General features: G+C 40.3%; 1 long non-coding RNA gene across 1 annotated transcript in view; it reads left to right on the top strand.

The window, feature by feature from the left end:
* The first annotated feature begins 1,274 nt into the window (after positions 1-1,274).
* LOC311526440 overlaps positions 1,275-16,067 on the top strand; it is a 29,622-nt gene continuing 14,829 nt past the window's right edge. Inside the window, exon 1 of the long non-coding RNA XR_014713008.1 lies at positions 1,275-1,496. This is a non-coding gene — a long non-coding RNA (uncharacterized lncRNA). The remainder of the gene's footprint in view (positions 1,497-16,067) is intronic.

Here is a 16,067-nt window from a genome sequence, read left to right as displayed (position 1 = left end):
GTCACTTGGTGAGTTCAGAAACACAAGGTATGCCAGGATCTTTTATTTTCTATTCCCAGAGAATGGAAAGCAAGGGTCTAAGTGGGAGCTTGAGCAAAAACTTTATTTCATTTAGGAACCTCTAAAGCATGACCAAAAGGAAATATTCTGGTGTCCCTAGAACCTGGCCCCTAATACTGCCTGGAACACCCAACAGTAGGGCACACACATAACAGGCTGAAGAAAATGGTTACATAAGACCAAATGGGACAGGTGGAAAGTAGGAGGACAAACATGTTGGAGTGTGCAGGGATTACTACTACCCATTATTTTGTCCACTGACCTTGCCATTTTGCTTGAATAAAGGTTTTAAGATACAAGTACAGGTCACCCCTGTTGGATCTTAGCTAAAGATCTTGTTGCCTGTATTATTGTACTTCTAATGATCTTCTGGAGGCTTGAAAAAATATCAAAACAGACCAGGACCAGTTGGTGAAAGTTGCCATTATATTTTCTTCATGATAAATCAGAGTTGGAGCAATTCCAGCGAGGAAAAGATTAGGTTGGGCCTAATGCGTCCTACCATTATGAGCAGTTTTGTATTCAGCTGAGTATCCAAAATGTTGCAGAGGGCTAAGTAGAGGCAGAGCACTTAAAATGGTTCAGTGTAGTACACTTCCCCACAGGGGGCCTGAATCAGCTCCTTAGGAAATACCTGCAAATCTAGAAAATAAATTGTTTCACATTTCCACCAATCTACCTTTTCCAAGTGTTGCAGAAATATGAACATTCTGTCCAGAGTAAAACAGAGATACACTGGTCAGAGCTCTCTCAATCTGGCGGTCAAGCTGTCAGCTTGCTACAGCACAGTACAGCTGGAAACAGCTGCCAGGCGTGTTTATTGGGTCTAGCTTGGCTTGACATGGCTTGGCTTTCCAACTTCAGAAGAAATTGATCAGGATTTAGATATTGTCACATAAAATGACAAAAATTCCAGCCTGTCTGCGATTCTTTGAGGACCTTGTACACTTGTGTCACAGGGATATAATTTATTATTTCTGAGCATATGAGACAATTCTGCAATCTGCACAGTAAAGGAAAAGGCTTGTGTGGCAATTCCTCCTCCTTCCTCCCACACAAGGAAGATGATTAAGGTGGACTGCTGCTGCCCTTTTAAAGTTAGGTGAAAATCAAAGTATTCCATGTATATACCATTTATATAATGTACTTCTGCTTTGTGTCTTCTTAGAAGTCAGAATATACCATGCAATTTTGTAGACTATTATACTGGCATATGGTAAACAGAAACTTCAATTTCCATGTGATCACAAGACCGAGATCAAGTTCTCTCTCATGATGAGTGAGACTGCATCATAGCTATGTACGTTTGCTGTAACCATGTAAACAGATTAGGAACAAAAGAAGTTCTATACCGGATCAAACCAGTGGTTCATCTAATCTGGTATCTTGATGGCCAGTACCAGAAGCTTCAGAGAAAGAATCCTCATGATAGGCAGGTAGGAACAAACTTTCCCTATGCTTTCATGATTGCAAATCTTGTTCTTGGGATTAGAAAGTATGGTCTTTCCACAGCAATGTCCTCTTTGTAAATGTTCCACATTGGAATTTAGGGAAAAATTTTTGTTTTCTTGTTGTTGTTGTTTTTAAGTACTTGCCAGAATACTTTTAGATGCTAAAGTGCTTACACTTACTATCAGCCCTGTTAAAAAGAAAATAGAGCATATGAAAACAGTTTCCTTTTTAATGAAAGATTAGCACATGCATTATTGTGCACATCAACAATTATGCAGTGGGCCATTTTTAGTGCCTCAGATTCCTAATTTAGCCTCTAACATCAGTAATTTACAGCAGTCAAATGGGAATACACTACCCTGATATGAGGTGAATTTCAGCTTCATATTAGGGATGTCAAGAAGTATGACCAAAAAAAGAGGAAAATGTTAGCTAACACAGCTTACTTTAGTTTAAGACAGGTAGAGCTTAGCTTCAGGCTATTAATTCACTTGAAATAAATCACTAGCTGATGCTGTGACATACAAAGGTAAGTCCCAGGCTGTTTTATTTACCTCTCTAAGTCCTATCTGCCCTTTTGTGCCCTACTATTCTCCTATTGAAGCTAATGGGAGTTTTGTTGTTGACTTCAGTGCAAACAAGTTAAGATCTTGTGCCCATGCAGAGCTTATTGTAGGACCAGAGCCTTAGTTGTACAGTGATTTTGTAAAGTATTTTGGGGCAAAGTTTGTACAGAGTAAAGTAACATGAAGAGAAGAAATTAACAGAGTCTCATCAGGGGCAATCCAGTAACAAGAGGCAGAATATTTTAGAGGTTACTATTTCAAGTTTATATGCAATATGCTGGTAAATATTACTGCTATAATTCAATGCACTTCAGTATTCCCTCCATACTCATTTAGGACTATTTCCAGGAGCTAATTGAGAGGAAAGGGGAAACCTTGACAACAGCTGTGAGCTGGCAAAACAAAAATAAATCCAAAATATGCAATGTGTGATGTAATCCACATGATCAGACAGCATGTCGGGCTCATTTTGGGCTTTGCTGTGTTACCGATACAAATTTTATTCAACCGTACATTTTATAATCAGGGTTTGAACTAAATCATTTTAAAAGAGAAGAGAATAGAACATTAGATGAAAATCCTGCTCCTGTTGCCTATAGCTTTTTCTAGATTTTTATCAGGCTGGAAGCATTTGTTTGGTTTTTAACTCTTTTATGGATCTGATTTGCATTCATTTTATCCTCCAGTTGATTTTAAAAAGGCAGGTTTTAAGCTTTTCTGTATCTATAATCCAGAGCCTCTTTTCTGTATGCAGTACAACTATGCTTCCTGTATGGGCACTGACCCATAACTGTGAACAGATGTGCTTCTTCGGTCCAGACGGAGGTTACAGATGTTCTTCTGCCAGAAAAACTGCTGTTATTTCAGTGCAGCAAGAGGAACTTAGAGCACCTTGACCTATCCAAGGAACACCTTACCCTTTGCTTTACTGTGCTGCCAGGTTTTTCTTCTTTTCACATAATGTCATTGATGAAGTTTTAATGTGTGGGAGACAAGGCTATTGCTGTTTATCAAGCCCTTTGAAATGTCCAAAAGCTTTGCCAGAACTGGGAAGCACAAGTTTTATTGAACTGACTCTGCAGTGAACTCTCTACACTAGGGGTGCTTCCCTTGCCCCTCCTCCCACCCACCCGATAGGCTTTATTACAAAGTGGCAGCTGCCTCAGTTGACACACCACTCTTGCTGCTCTTCTGATTGGGGGGTTGCTGCCCAGAGAATTTTTTGTTTGGGGAGGGAGACTTTTTTCAAACACAGCTTCTTCATAATTTGAACTGCTCACTGAATTGCTCCTTTGTATCTGATGTAGTTTCTATATCACACTGAGGAGATGCATGTGATACAGGCATGAAAAATAGGACAGGGAAAGTAGTCCAGCAGCAGACAAACCTGCATTAACAACGGACACTCCCACTCCTTTGGTAGTCTCCCTCATTCAGAAGAGAGGCTCCTGGCCAGGTGCAGGAGACCTTTAACTGTCACTGCTATTGGGGGTTGGTTTCTAATTTCATGCTAACATCCGTCACTAGATTTAGCCCAAAGAATCTATCAAGAGACATTTTTATAAAGAGTCATCTCAGCAACCAGCTGGCCACCTTACTAGAGCCAACAAACTTTGCCAATGAGAAACATCCAATGGAAGGTGGGGGGAAAAAGTGTCTGTGCTTCAGCAGCACCTGGTCAAGCAATATGTAGAAATTGTTTCCTTTACAGATAATAAAAGAAGTTCAATTTGTTATTGTTCCAGTTCATACAAGAGATAAAGGATCTTTTTCTTTCTTTAGTAATACAAAAGGTAAAAATAACTTTAGCCAGTGCAGAATTTCTACAAGCAGCCTGTTGTTTTTTTGTTAAGTGTATTAGCTTTCTAAAGTTTTTTCATAAAGGCAGATTGTATGCTAGATTAATTATAGTTAATTTACTTTCATTCTTCACTTCTGTCCCCTCTCTCTTCACTCAACTCCTAGGATAATGTTCTCAATTATAAATCTGCAGAACTACAAAATATTCTATGAGGAATTCACTTTATTTTCCTTACCTTACATTACAGCACACATAAGTAATAAATAGATATGGTTTAATGCCAATTCCCTATAAAACACACCATTGACATGATTGTTAGTTCATTTTGTGTGTTACTGCACGAACAGCCAACTCAACACTCTTCACACTCTATTAAGGCCTTTCAGAGTCCTAACCACAAGTTCTGGCGTACAAACAAGTTCACAGATTAGCAAACATTGGTGGCTGGTAAAATATCAGACTTTGCAACAGAACACCAGAGCTGACCATTCTCAAACCCTGCCTCCTTTCATGCAGCAGAAATACATCAGTCCAATTAGCTCAGGCCCTCACAAAGCTACAGAGGAGAGGACAAGACTTGTCCCATTGCAAATGATCTCTTTTTGAACATAGAGAAACTTGTACTGACAGTACAGCGAACTGTTCATATTGAAAATGAACTCTCCATCCCCTACCTACCCTAGTAGATCTGAAAGATTTTCAAAGTGAATACAAACCTGTATTCAGCTACTGAGGATGAGGGCTCTGATCCTGTGTCTTGTGTGCGGGCAGACCCTTGCTTCTGCACAGAGTCCCATGGAGTCCAGTTCAGTCTCACCTAGCAGAACTGGCTCTGCAGTGCAAGTACGTGTAAGGAAAAAAAAGGGTCAGCCTTTAATTTGGTCACTATAGTAAGCAGCTGTCGGACTCTGAATACACACAGAGTAGGAAGGAGCTGTTTTGCAGAGTAGACTGAAACTTTAAAGGTGCAGCAGACCACATATTCTTCTACAATCTGATGAGAATGTTTGGGCTTATACATCATGCTTCATCACATTTGGCTGTACTTCTGATTGGGTATAATATTTTCCCCCCTAAGGTCCCAGTCCTGCAACTGGACACAGACTGACTCTTGAACCTGCACAGAACCCCACTGACTACATCATCATCTTCCTTCTTTACAATAACTTATGATATAAATAAATATTGTTTTGTATACATTTACTTAGTACTGTACAAATAAAAGTAAAATCACAACCGACTTTCTTGTCTGTGGTTAGCAAAGTGCACATGGCTAAATGTTCACTGTATTCCTGTCCCTAAGCCTCACATGGCATCTTACTCAAGTATCATTTTGGAAATTAATTTTTTTTTAAAAGAAAGGGTTTTGTGAGTCTCCGCCAAATCAGCTAGGAAGGAAAATAAAAAGATGACAAAACCCAACATTTTTAATGATGTGTTGAAAGAAAATGATGTTATGTGGTTCTCCAGTTACACTCAGCTGTTAAACAGACATACTTCTAATTCTTCAATCCGTAGACAGTGTCCCCAAACTAAATGCTGTCTAACAGACTGTGGATCTGTGGGTTTTTGTTAATTGTGTCTGAACTAAGATCATCTAATTATACAACAGATATTCTTCAGAAGGAAATCAGAATTATAAAAAACAGCATGAAAAGAACCTAATGGTTTATTGGAGTGACAATATTAGGTACAATTGCACAAAATACACAGAGCCATTTAAATCAATATCCCTAAACGTGGAGTAATATTCCCTGTGAGTAAGGATGACAGAGTCTAGTCCATACTGTTTTATATGTTCCCTCACTTGTTTTAATTTCAACTTTTTCAAGCAAAACAATGACAGAATCTGATAATCATATTACCTTTTATTTATATAGCACCACACTCTGAAGAACAACAAACCACTCTCCAAAGATGAGTTAGTATTTTTAATTGCCTCATATAAGATGAGACAGATGTTAAGGGGGAGATTTTCAAAGGCCCAAAGGGAAGGTAGATACCCAGCTCTCATTGAAAGTCACTTGTGTATTTGAAAATCTCTCTCTACATGACCTGACCAAGGTCACACAAGGCCAAATTGTGATACCCTTATACTGAGCGGTACCTTACATCCTAAGTGGTCTCAAAGTCACTGGGTCCACTTGTGCAGTAAGGCACTGCTCAGCCTGAGTAAGGGATCACGTCACACAGTGAGTAAGTGGTAAAGTACTAGCAGACCTCATGAATACTGATTTCTAGTCACTAAAAAAACATTGTCTGCAGATGTACAATAAAATCCTGGAACTTCAAACTACACTATCTACCTAAAATAAAGCTGTGTCTTCATTCATGTCTAATACCATAGGATGATAGAAAATACATTTTCTTTTTGGTCTGGTAACATATAAGCCTTAGCCTAGATTTTGAATATAGAAATGTACTACTGTATCTCTTCCTATATATTTTTCAATTTTGTATGTAAAAGTACAGGGATGTAGCGAAACTTTTATAATGCTCTCTAGACCCAGATGGAAGGGAGTAGGTGCCTAAATATCTTTCAGGATTGGGGTCATAGAATATCAGGGTTGGAAGGGACCTTAGGAGGTCATCTAGTCCAACCCCCTGCTCAAAGCAGGACCAATCCCCAATTTTTGCCCCAGATCCCTAAATGGCCCCCTCAAGGATTGAACTCACAACCCTGGGTTTAGCAGGCCAATGCTCAAACCACTGAGCTATCCCTCCCCCATAACTCTTGGATTCAATAAAATGAGAGAAAGTGAGGTCAAGAGGACGATAGTCTAGTATCTCAGGGCCAAGGAACTTGGTGCAGACATTTGGCTCCACTGGTACTGTTACCTACGCTCTTTGGGGCATCAGACAGCAGCATCAGGAAGCCAAATATTTCCACTTGTATTTATAGACCTGCCACTCCTTCTCCAGCACCCCTCCTTCTCCGGCACCATCACTAATATACCTGCTATGCTACGGTTTCTTAGGAGATCCGTTGAAGACAGCCATAATGCTGTCTTACCCAGTGTCTACATTAGGGAAACACTCCCCAAGCAAACTATGACATTCTGGCCCTTTTATTTTTGCCTATATAACCTATAAACATGGTTGGAGATCAAGGTTTGGTTGTTCAGGGGGGGAAATGTGTGGTAGAAAGGGAGGTAGTTGAGGTTGAGAAGGGCAATAGGTGAGTGGAATGTAGATAGGGTTTTGAATGAATGAATTGCTTATTTCCTTGCCTTTTATACTTTGCATTAATATCTTATGTAGTCTAGGAACCTTAACCCAAAGGTAACATAGTGTTTGTTTAGAAACACGCATACATATGTACTCACACATGCACCCTTTGGACTCTGATGTGATTTATTAAAAAATAATTTCTTAATATTTTGATCCTTGAAGAAGACTCATCAGAAGCTTCCCTCCCTCATCAACTCTCAAATTAATCAAAACACAATTCCTTATTCAAAAGGACACTCAAATTTAAATTATATCTTTTGTGAGATTACTTTCCCTATTGCTTTGTTGCAGTCTAAATTTGATAACCACCTGGTTTAGGAACCTTCAACTTTACACTGTTTTAAGCCTGTAGTTCCATATCTGGATCTCTGCCACTTCATTTCCACATTCATCAAAGCTTTGTGTGGGGGAACAAGATACACCATCTCCTCCAACTCTTCAGTCCAGTAAAAAGCAGATGGCTAATTAAGTAGACTGTCATTTTTTAAACATTTATTTTTTATCTTCTGAAGCATTAGGCCCTGATCCTGCACAGGGATCAACCCTATGGAGCTCACTGCAGGACTGAAGTCTTCATTTTCTTTTTAATCTATAAGCAGGTGAGGATAATCTCTTTCCCACGAGGCATCAGATAGTTCTATTCACTTACCTACATGGAACATATTTAACCCCTAAAAGAATGCATATAGTATAAAATATTTGCTATTCTAACTCTGAGAGAAAGGGTATCATCCTGCCTTCTGTTCACATGGAGAACACAGAAGTCAATGGGAATTCTGGGCACAAAGGAGTTGCAGGTTGGTGCCTACAGATTGCAATAAATGTACTGTAACAGGTGTATTTGGGTTTGTTATGGAGATTGCCAAATTCAGGTATCTCACCTAACATAATAGCAATCGCTGACATTTATGACTAAGTATGTTAATAAGCAACTTAATTGGCCACATTCCCTAGACTTTAAGGCTAGGAGTTTCAAATGTGTCTAACTGCCACTGGAGTTGGTGTCAAATTCCTTTAGGCCCCTTTGAAAAATCCCAGTCTAAATACTGTTTTGTGCCACTTTCTAAAGTCTTTTCACACGTCACTGCAATCTTTATTTAGCTGCAGGTCTGACTGACATTACAATGAGTACACTGAAAAGATGTATCTTCACTGTCCCATTCAGTTCTGGAATTTAGCAGTCAGGTTACTTTACTCTCAATGCTTCAATACCCTCCTGCTTTCTGAGTTGAGAGTTTTTGCATATCACCACTGCATTCCAATGAGTAAGCTCACAGTACAAGAGATTCAAAACTATGAAAAAAAAACCCAATTTATTTTTATAAAAAAAATAGTTTGTAAAATAAATTGGTTTTATTAATCTACCGCTATTCTATAGTTCTGTTTGTTTTAGCCCCAGTGGTCTCCACTAAAGAGTCAACTTTTACCAAAAGTGGTAACACCAAGTGGCTTCTGCAATACTGTACTTAGGTCCTGCTCAGCAAGATACTTAATCACGTGCACAATTTTAAGCATGTGTGTATCTCACAGACTTTCAGGGGACTATACACGTGCTTAAAGTTCCATATATTCCTAACCATCTTGCTAAATCAGAGCCTTACTGATTTGATCCTGCTCCTCTCAAAGGCAACGGCAAAACTATTGTTGACTGCAATGAGCACATGCAACCCCTACATTTTTACTTTAGTTATAGAGACAGATATCACTGAGTGGTGACTGCTGGCTTTTTTTTTTTTTTTTTTTTTTTTTTTTTTTTTGAGAGAGAGAGAGAGAGTCATCCTTGTATCTAGAAAATATTCTGGGTCTCATCTTCACTTCCTTAAATACCTTTAGAACCAAATCTTTCAAACATTCAACCAAGGTTTATGGAGATTTTCCAGGCAAGAAGATTGCAGATTTGGTCCCAGATTTTTGTTTTATATGTGCTTTAAGTATCATCCTTTATGTAGATAAGTGGGTATTTAGCACAGCCCATTTCCCCCTGAGTTACTAGAATTTCTGTTAAGTTATTTGGGAGTAATTTAGAAAACAAAAAGGTAGAATGGAATTCCATAAGCTTCACTGCATTATAAATGCCATCAAGACAGGCTGAAAATTACTGATCCTGCTTCAGTTGGAATTTGTACGAGTAATGTTATCTAAAGAACAAACATATGATGGCAAACTGAGCAGTACAGAACGAAAGCTATGAAAGTTGAAGCTGGAGGCAAAGTACCTAAAAAATATCACGCATTCAGCCATATATTTCAATGTCTATCTAGATACCTTTTGAGTGCACTACAGTCTTCTTATTTTCCTATGACAAATCACAATAAGTATCCATAAAATGTTACCACTCAATTTTAGCTGCACAATGACATATGATGAAGAGTGCATCAGTCTTTCATGGTACCAAATGCCACATGTGCACAAGCAGATATATGTTGTATGAATCAAAGAGGCACTGTAGAAGTATATTTATTATTGTAACTTAACTATTTATAAGCTGATTCATACCAAATTTCTCCACAGTATGTTGTTTAGATTAGCAGAAGTATGAGCAACTGTGATGTTGGCAGGGAAATCAGGCAATGAATTTCTGTGTATCCAAACTATCCCTGGTTAATTCAAAATATCTGCTTTCATTTAGTACTACATTTGCTCAAAGCATGAACAGTATAGGTATTGAATGGTAACAGTATTTCATACAGTATCTATTGCATGTGTGTTGGACAGCACATCATAAAGTGTTTGTGATGGGGCTAACCTAACACAGAACAATATGATGTAATAGTAACTGTAATGAAAGACTATCAGAAAGAGAATATGCTGTGTAATGTCTTCCTCAGCAAACTAAGAGAGGATGGGAGGCCTTGTGGTTAAAGTACAAGCCTGGGAGACAGGAAATCTGGGATTTATTCCTGGCTCTGTCATAGATTTCCTGTATGCCTTTGGGAAAGTCTCTTTGGGGTAAATTTCAGTCAGGTTGCCTGCCTTTGGATGGGGTCAGGAGTGACACCCGCACCTCATTGTGGGCTGAAATATTCGCACTTCAACAGATACCTACCTGATCTGCACAAGGTGCAAACATTGTGAATGCAGCTTTTGGGCCCATAAGCTCTGAAGCTAGCAGAGCAAGTCTCACCAGGTATGGCTTTTGAATGATTGTTTATGAGCAGCCAAGTAAAACATTTTGAGCAATGGAAAAAAGGTTAGAAACAATTTTGATTTAGGATTTTAATTGGCCTTGTAAAAAGAAGCATTCATTGAACTTCTGAAGTTAAAAAAATGCTAGTCCCTTTAATACCAGAACTAAGTCCTCAGTTTCAAAATAACCATTCAATCTTTTACTTTTAGACGATGGAGACTGGAATCTTATTCCAGCTTGAATCAACTCTCTTGGTTTCAGCTCAGTGGGATTTGGATCTGGGAGATCTCCCTCTGCTCTAAAGCACTTATAAAGAGGCACATGTGAACTGGAATATCTAGGCACAACCTCTGGCTCCTTCTTTCTGGTCTAAAGCATTTCCATAACTGAAGAATCACATATTTTGTTTAATAAATAATTTTAAATATATTTACAGACTGGGATCAGGTTTTCAGAAGACCTTAGCTCTCATTTAGGCATTTCTATGAAGTGTCTAGTTTCTCAAAAGTACTGATCATCACCCAATAGCTCCCGTTGATCTCACTGGGAGCTGCTGGGTATGGTGAGTACTTCTGAAAATATGGACATTTATTTAGGTGCCTAAATGGGAGCTGTTAAGTGCTGAGCTCTTTTGAAAATCTGAACCATAAATGACAGCACTAAGTAATGGCAGCTGGTTCCAGCAGCAGAGTTCTCCAGAATGTCCATAAAAATATATTCGGCACTCCCACTCGTGGCACGTTCCATCTGGCCCCTGGCCCTAACCCTAAAACTTCCCCTGCACCAGGATTTGAAAAGGGACTGCACATAGTGCCTGTACTGGAGAGATCTTCCCCAGATGGCTAGGGTGGCATACAGGGACCATAGCAAAGGTGACATTATCTATTGAAGTGAGCTGGGAAACATATAGAAGGCCAGAGTTTATGCCAAACAGGTCAATATCTTATGGAATTTGTCATAAATATTTTGCATGATTTTTTTTAAAAGAACTGGACTTTAGCAATAACGTTTTTGTTGAGTGATAATAGGGCTAGTTTATCTCACTGCTGTAAGTCAAAAGAAACTATTGCCTACTATGGAGATTTGTAGCAGTACAGCAAAGCACAATGTGCCCCATACAGAGTGGCCAGTCAATGTCGTTCATAGAAAGAGGACATTGTATCTATGAATGGATCATATGAACAATAACTCTACAAATATATGCTAGACATGTACAACTCTTCAAAGTCTTCAAAACAGTTGCACTGGGATGGAGGCATGTAAATCACCAGATATGTACAGTCCACACTGGTGGGTGTCTTGTGGGCTTGGTGTGGAAATACATCCAGAACAGCATTAATCCATGTAGGGAAGAGAAGCATGGTGGTAAGTAAGTGTGTCCCAGAGAAATTCCAACTTGGATATTTACATTCTGCCTATCTAAGCTCCCTCCTGCAACTTCCATTGAATAAGGTGGTCCCAACAGTCATGTAGTTTTGCACTGGGCTACTAGACACTTGCTGCAGTTTTACCCCAAAACTGTCTGCATTTTACCCAAGTGAAGTGATTTCTGCATACTGTCAATACTGCGTAAGCTACTTTGACATCCTTCTAGATAAAATAAAATGTAAGATACTGTTATTACATTGATACTACAAGGACCAGAAGTCTCATCTTGGGTCAGCCTGCTACTTTCTAATAAAAATAGAAAGTGAAAATGAAAAGCATATTGATATAATTTCCCCACGACAGGTACATCAACTATAGGCTCAAGAAATTCTAGGCCTTCATACTAAGACATTGTCAGCTTAATTTGACAACAATAAGCCATGACATGTAGCAGCAGGCACGTGTGCTAGTGGACGACCCAGCCGCCCAACTGTTTTTTCCACTGCAGCCTGACCATAAAAAGATACTCAGTGTTTGTCTCCAGCAATTCTGCAGGACTTTCTTCAACAATGAAACATGAGGAAATTCCTCATAATCAAGCTCACGCACAAGGACGTGACAGCCTAGCAGATGACTACCCACTTATCTGCCCCAAAGGCTGTTCAATAGCTAACAGCCAACCTAAGACAGGGCGCTGCTGACCCCACATGTATTTACTGAAGAGATGTGACCTGAAGTGTGACATCTAGATTTGGAAGCTGACAAGGGCAAACCACCTGGAATAGGGTGCACACAGGCATAAAACAAATCTTTTTTAATCTTCTGAATGCTTTTAAACTCCCATGACTATTAACAAAAGACCATAGCCTCATTTTGATAAGCATCTGTGTTGTATTTGAAAGGTGGTATGTTCAAATCCTATTAAGGATGAAGTGCTATTGACTTTTTCCCTCAATTACAAATTAATTCTTATCACTTTTTAAGTGACTAAAAGAAGCAATGAAAGCTGAGGAAAAAACCCTTCATGTTAAAAAAACAAGTTGGAAAATTAATGATTTGATTATGCCATGATGTGGGGCCAGAGACTTGGGTACATTACAGAAGCTTTGTGCCACATTTCAGCTGCAATAGCAAAGACAATGGCCCAAAAAGGTTGACCCCATTCATATGCCACTCATCTTCCTTGCTGCCAGTAGAGCAAAGAAGGCAAGGCACAGTTACCAAGTGGGCTTACTCAGGGTGCAATTCCACACAACACTGATCTTGAGCGAGGTGTTTGTCCCCTTATCTGGAACTAGGCACTATTGTCATACAAATCACATTTGTAAATCTGCATCCACAAGCCATCTTTGTATTGCACATTTTGTGAAGGGCATCAGCTACAGACAGAGACCCAGATCCAGAAAGGTATTTAGAATCATAACTTCCACTGAAATCAATGTTTGCAGTGTTGTTGCAGCTGTGTTGGTCCCAGGATATGACAGATAAGGTGGGTGTGTGGAAATATCTTTTATTGGACTGTAACAGGGTGGGACTCACCCCTGCGGCGCCTCCTGCTGGTTTCACAGGGAATTAGTATTCCCAGCCTCTGGAGCGCCCTCTGCAGGCTGGTGTCCCGCTTGCTGCTGGGCCTCAGGTCCCTCCCGGACCTCGGTGCCCCTTTCATACCAGGGTGCTGCCTCCTGGAAGTGCCCCCACAGATCTGGGTCTCCCCCCACCCAGAGAACCCCCACCCTCTATTCCCACCTTGCCTCAGTCTTTGACTACTGCCAGTCACCATCTAGCCCCTGCTCCCTGGGGCGGACTGCAGTATAATTGCCACTCATCATCAGCAAGGAGAGTCTGGACCTGCTGCTTCTGCCTACCCTTGGGCTGCCCTCTGCAACCTCAGTACCCTTTTCCTAGGCCTTCATCAAGGCCTGCAGCCTGGGGGTTTCTCAGGCTGGAGCTCCCCAGCTCTTCTGGCCTTTCCCCAGCCCTGCTCCACTTTAGGTAACTTGCTCAGCTCCCAGCAGTTAGGCCCCTCCCTCTCAACATCTAGAGAGAAGCTGTGTCCTTCTGGCCCACTGCCCTCTTATAAAGGCCAGCTGGGCCCTCATTGCAGCGTGGCCGCACCCGTGGCCGTTTCCCCAATCAGCCAAGGCTTGCTGCTTTCCCTAGCAGCAGCCCTCTTGCAGCCTCAGCCCTCTTCTAGGGCCGATTTCAAGCCCTTCAGGGCAGGAGCGGGTGACCACCCTTCTACATAGACCAACTTCTGTTACTTCAGCAATTGATCCATTAAAAGATATTCCCTCATTCATCTCGTCTCTCTCTATTGAAATCAGTGGATGTTAGGAGCCTAAATACCTTTGTGGATCTGGTCCAAAGTGTCAAATTCACCACTTGCTTATACAGGGGAAAGGTCTTTGACTTGGCCCAGAGTTGGATTTTCTGCTTAATAACTAGCACTATTGTAAAGTGACATACAATAACTTACTTTATTTAATGTGCCCTTTCCAGCTCCTTTTATCACGTGGTATATGGCATAAGCCCTTTTTTATTATTCTGTAGTTCAACTTTGACACTAGTTTTGCTGTTATAAAGGATATGAACAAGATCCTCAGCAGGTGTAAATCAGTCTGTCCCTCAGCTTCGATGAAACTATGTCAGTTTACACAAGCTGAGGATCTAGCTCTGGTTTTGTATTTAGAAAAGTGCAAATGATCTTCTCTTTTCAGAATAAACGATAGATAACAATTTTCCCTTTCTTTCTAATTACTGAACTTTGACATCCCTAGATGATTCCTTCAGCATCAGGGTTTGTTTATAATGCAGTCACTGTTACATTGGTTTAGTTTATTATTCATTCATTTGAATTTTGTGTTCCAAGGATGTTTCACTGAACATTCACTGTAAGACCTTCAACTATGACCACCCACATCCTGAAATTCTCTCACATAATCTGAGGTTTTTCCTTTTGTTGGGACAGAGTAAATAAGTAATAAATTCAAAAACTTTTACAAAAACAGACCACATACATTTTTTCCATCCAAGTGTATTAATCCTACAGAATACCTTATGGTATTCTGAAAGTTTGTAGGCTTTTTTGTACTGTATACCTATATGTGGACCTATTGTTGAGAACTTTAGTTCAATCCACATAGAGGAAATCCAGCTGCCACAGCTCAGGATGTCCTGTTGCTATGAAGGATGTTGGCCACTGCTTGGCCATTCTGTCATTGAAAATATAGCTATTTATGAGAGACGTTTTTGTCATTTTACCACTACTAAAGAACAGCAATTTCTAAAATTCATTTTGAGGGGGGCCTTCTTTTAATAAACTAAGAATTATTGAAGGAGACTCAGGGGAAATTAAGACCTTGAGGGTCTCAGTAGGAGAGCACCCTGCCCTGATTTTGACATTATGTAGGGGAAAAACAAAACAAAAAAAATTTAGCTCTGTAAATAGCAAAGGGATGTTTTCAGGTCACCAGCGGTGATCCCAGAAACGTACTGCTGCTCCCAGGGGATCTCTATGGACTGGGTTGCCTTCCAAACCAGATCCTAGCCCAGTCTTGTCCGTTCCTGGTAACAGAATTCCTGTAGAGTGGGTGGGTTGGAGTTCTTACCTCCCCACCCTGGCCGGACTGAGGGGAAGCAGCTGTGTTTCTGACTAATCTACTCAGTCAGAGCAGGTGGACCTCATTACTCTGATAACCCATCAAAGAATATAAACGGCTGGTCTCCTGTCAGAGGGGAGAAACAGAAGGTCCTCTGGGGAGAGGCTCTTGATGAACAGCTGGCTTGTGAAGGCAATGAGGACATAGCTTGGGGTTTAAGGTCTCCTTAAAACCAGTCTTTTGCTTGTATTAAAAGGTTGCTTGCTACAGAAAGGATGAATGCAGTTCAGTAATTAATCTGGGCATTGTTTGTTAAATGACTCAAAATGAAGTCAAATATATACAACTCCTAAAAAGGGAAGATTCTCTTTCATGAGCAAATACTGCGGGGACTAGTCTCTTCAGTGCTGCTGTCCCAGGCCTTCTACAGATATTCAATATTAACTTGAGTTGATTTAGGTCTTTACTAATCTTCCTGTAGGAGGGAGCTCTATTGCACTGATGTCTTTACTAACCATGTTCTTGGAAATAACAGCCCAGTTCATCAGGTTTAGCCTTGTCTTGCCTTCCCACATCATAGGGTGATGTGATCTGTCACATATGAGCACAAATCTGATGGGTGCCCCAAATAAGTGGCAGGGTTGCAGGCAGCAGTAAGCTCTCTGGCCATGTCTTCCAAGTTGGTCGTATCTTCAGAATAGAAAAAGTTGGAAATTGTTCATGTGTGTCACAGGGGAGAGTATTTGGGTGGGGGATAAAGAAAGATGGGGACGTAGAAAGAAAGTGTGTCCTCTCCTACCCCTTCTTTGCAGAGTGAAAGACTAGGACGTGCTAAAGCAAAGGGTAGGGTAGGACAAAGTTGT

This window comes from Lepidochelys olivacea, assembly GCF_965140295.1.
Source record: "Lepidochelys olivacea isolate rLepOli2 genome assembly, chromosome: 9".
Taxonomy (NCBI): domain Eukaryota; kingdom Metazoa; phylum Chordata; order Testudines; family Cheloniidae; genus Lepidochelys; species Lepidochelys olivacea.
The sequence above is the reverse complement of the archived record's forward strand: the minus strand, read 5'-3'. Positions and strand labels throughout refer to the sequence as shown.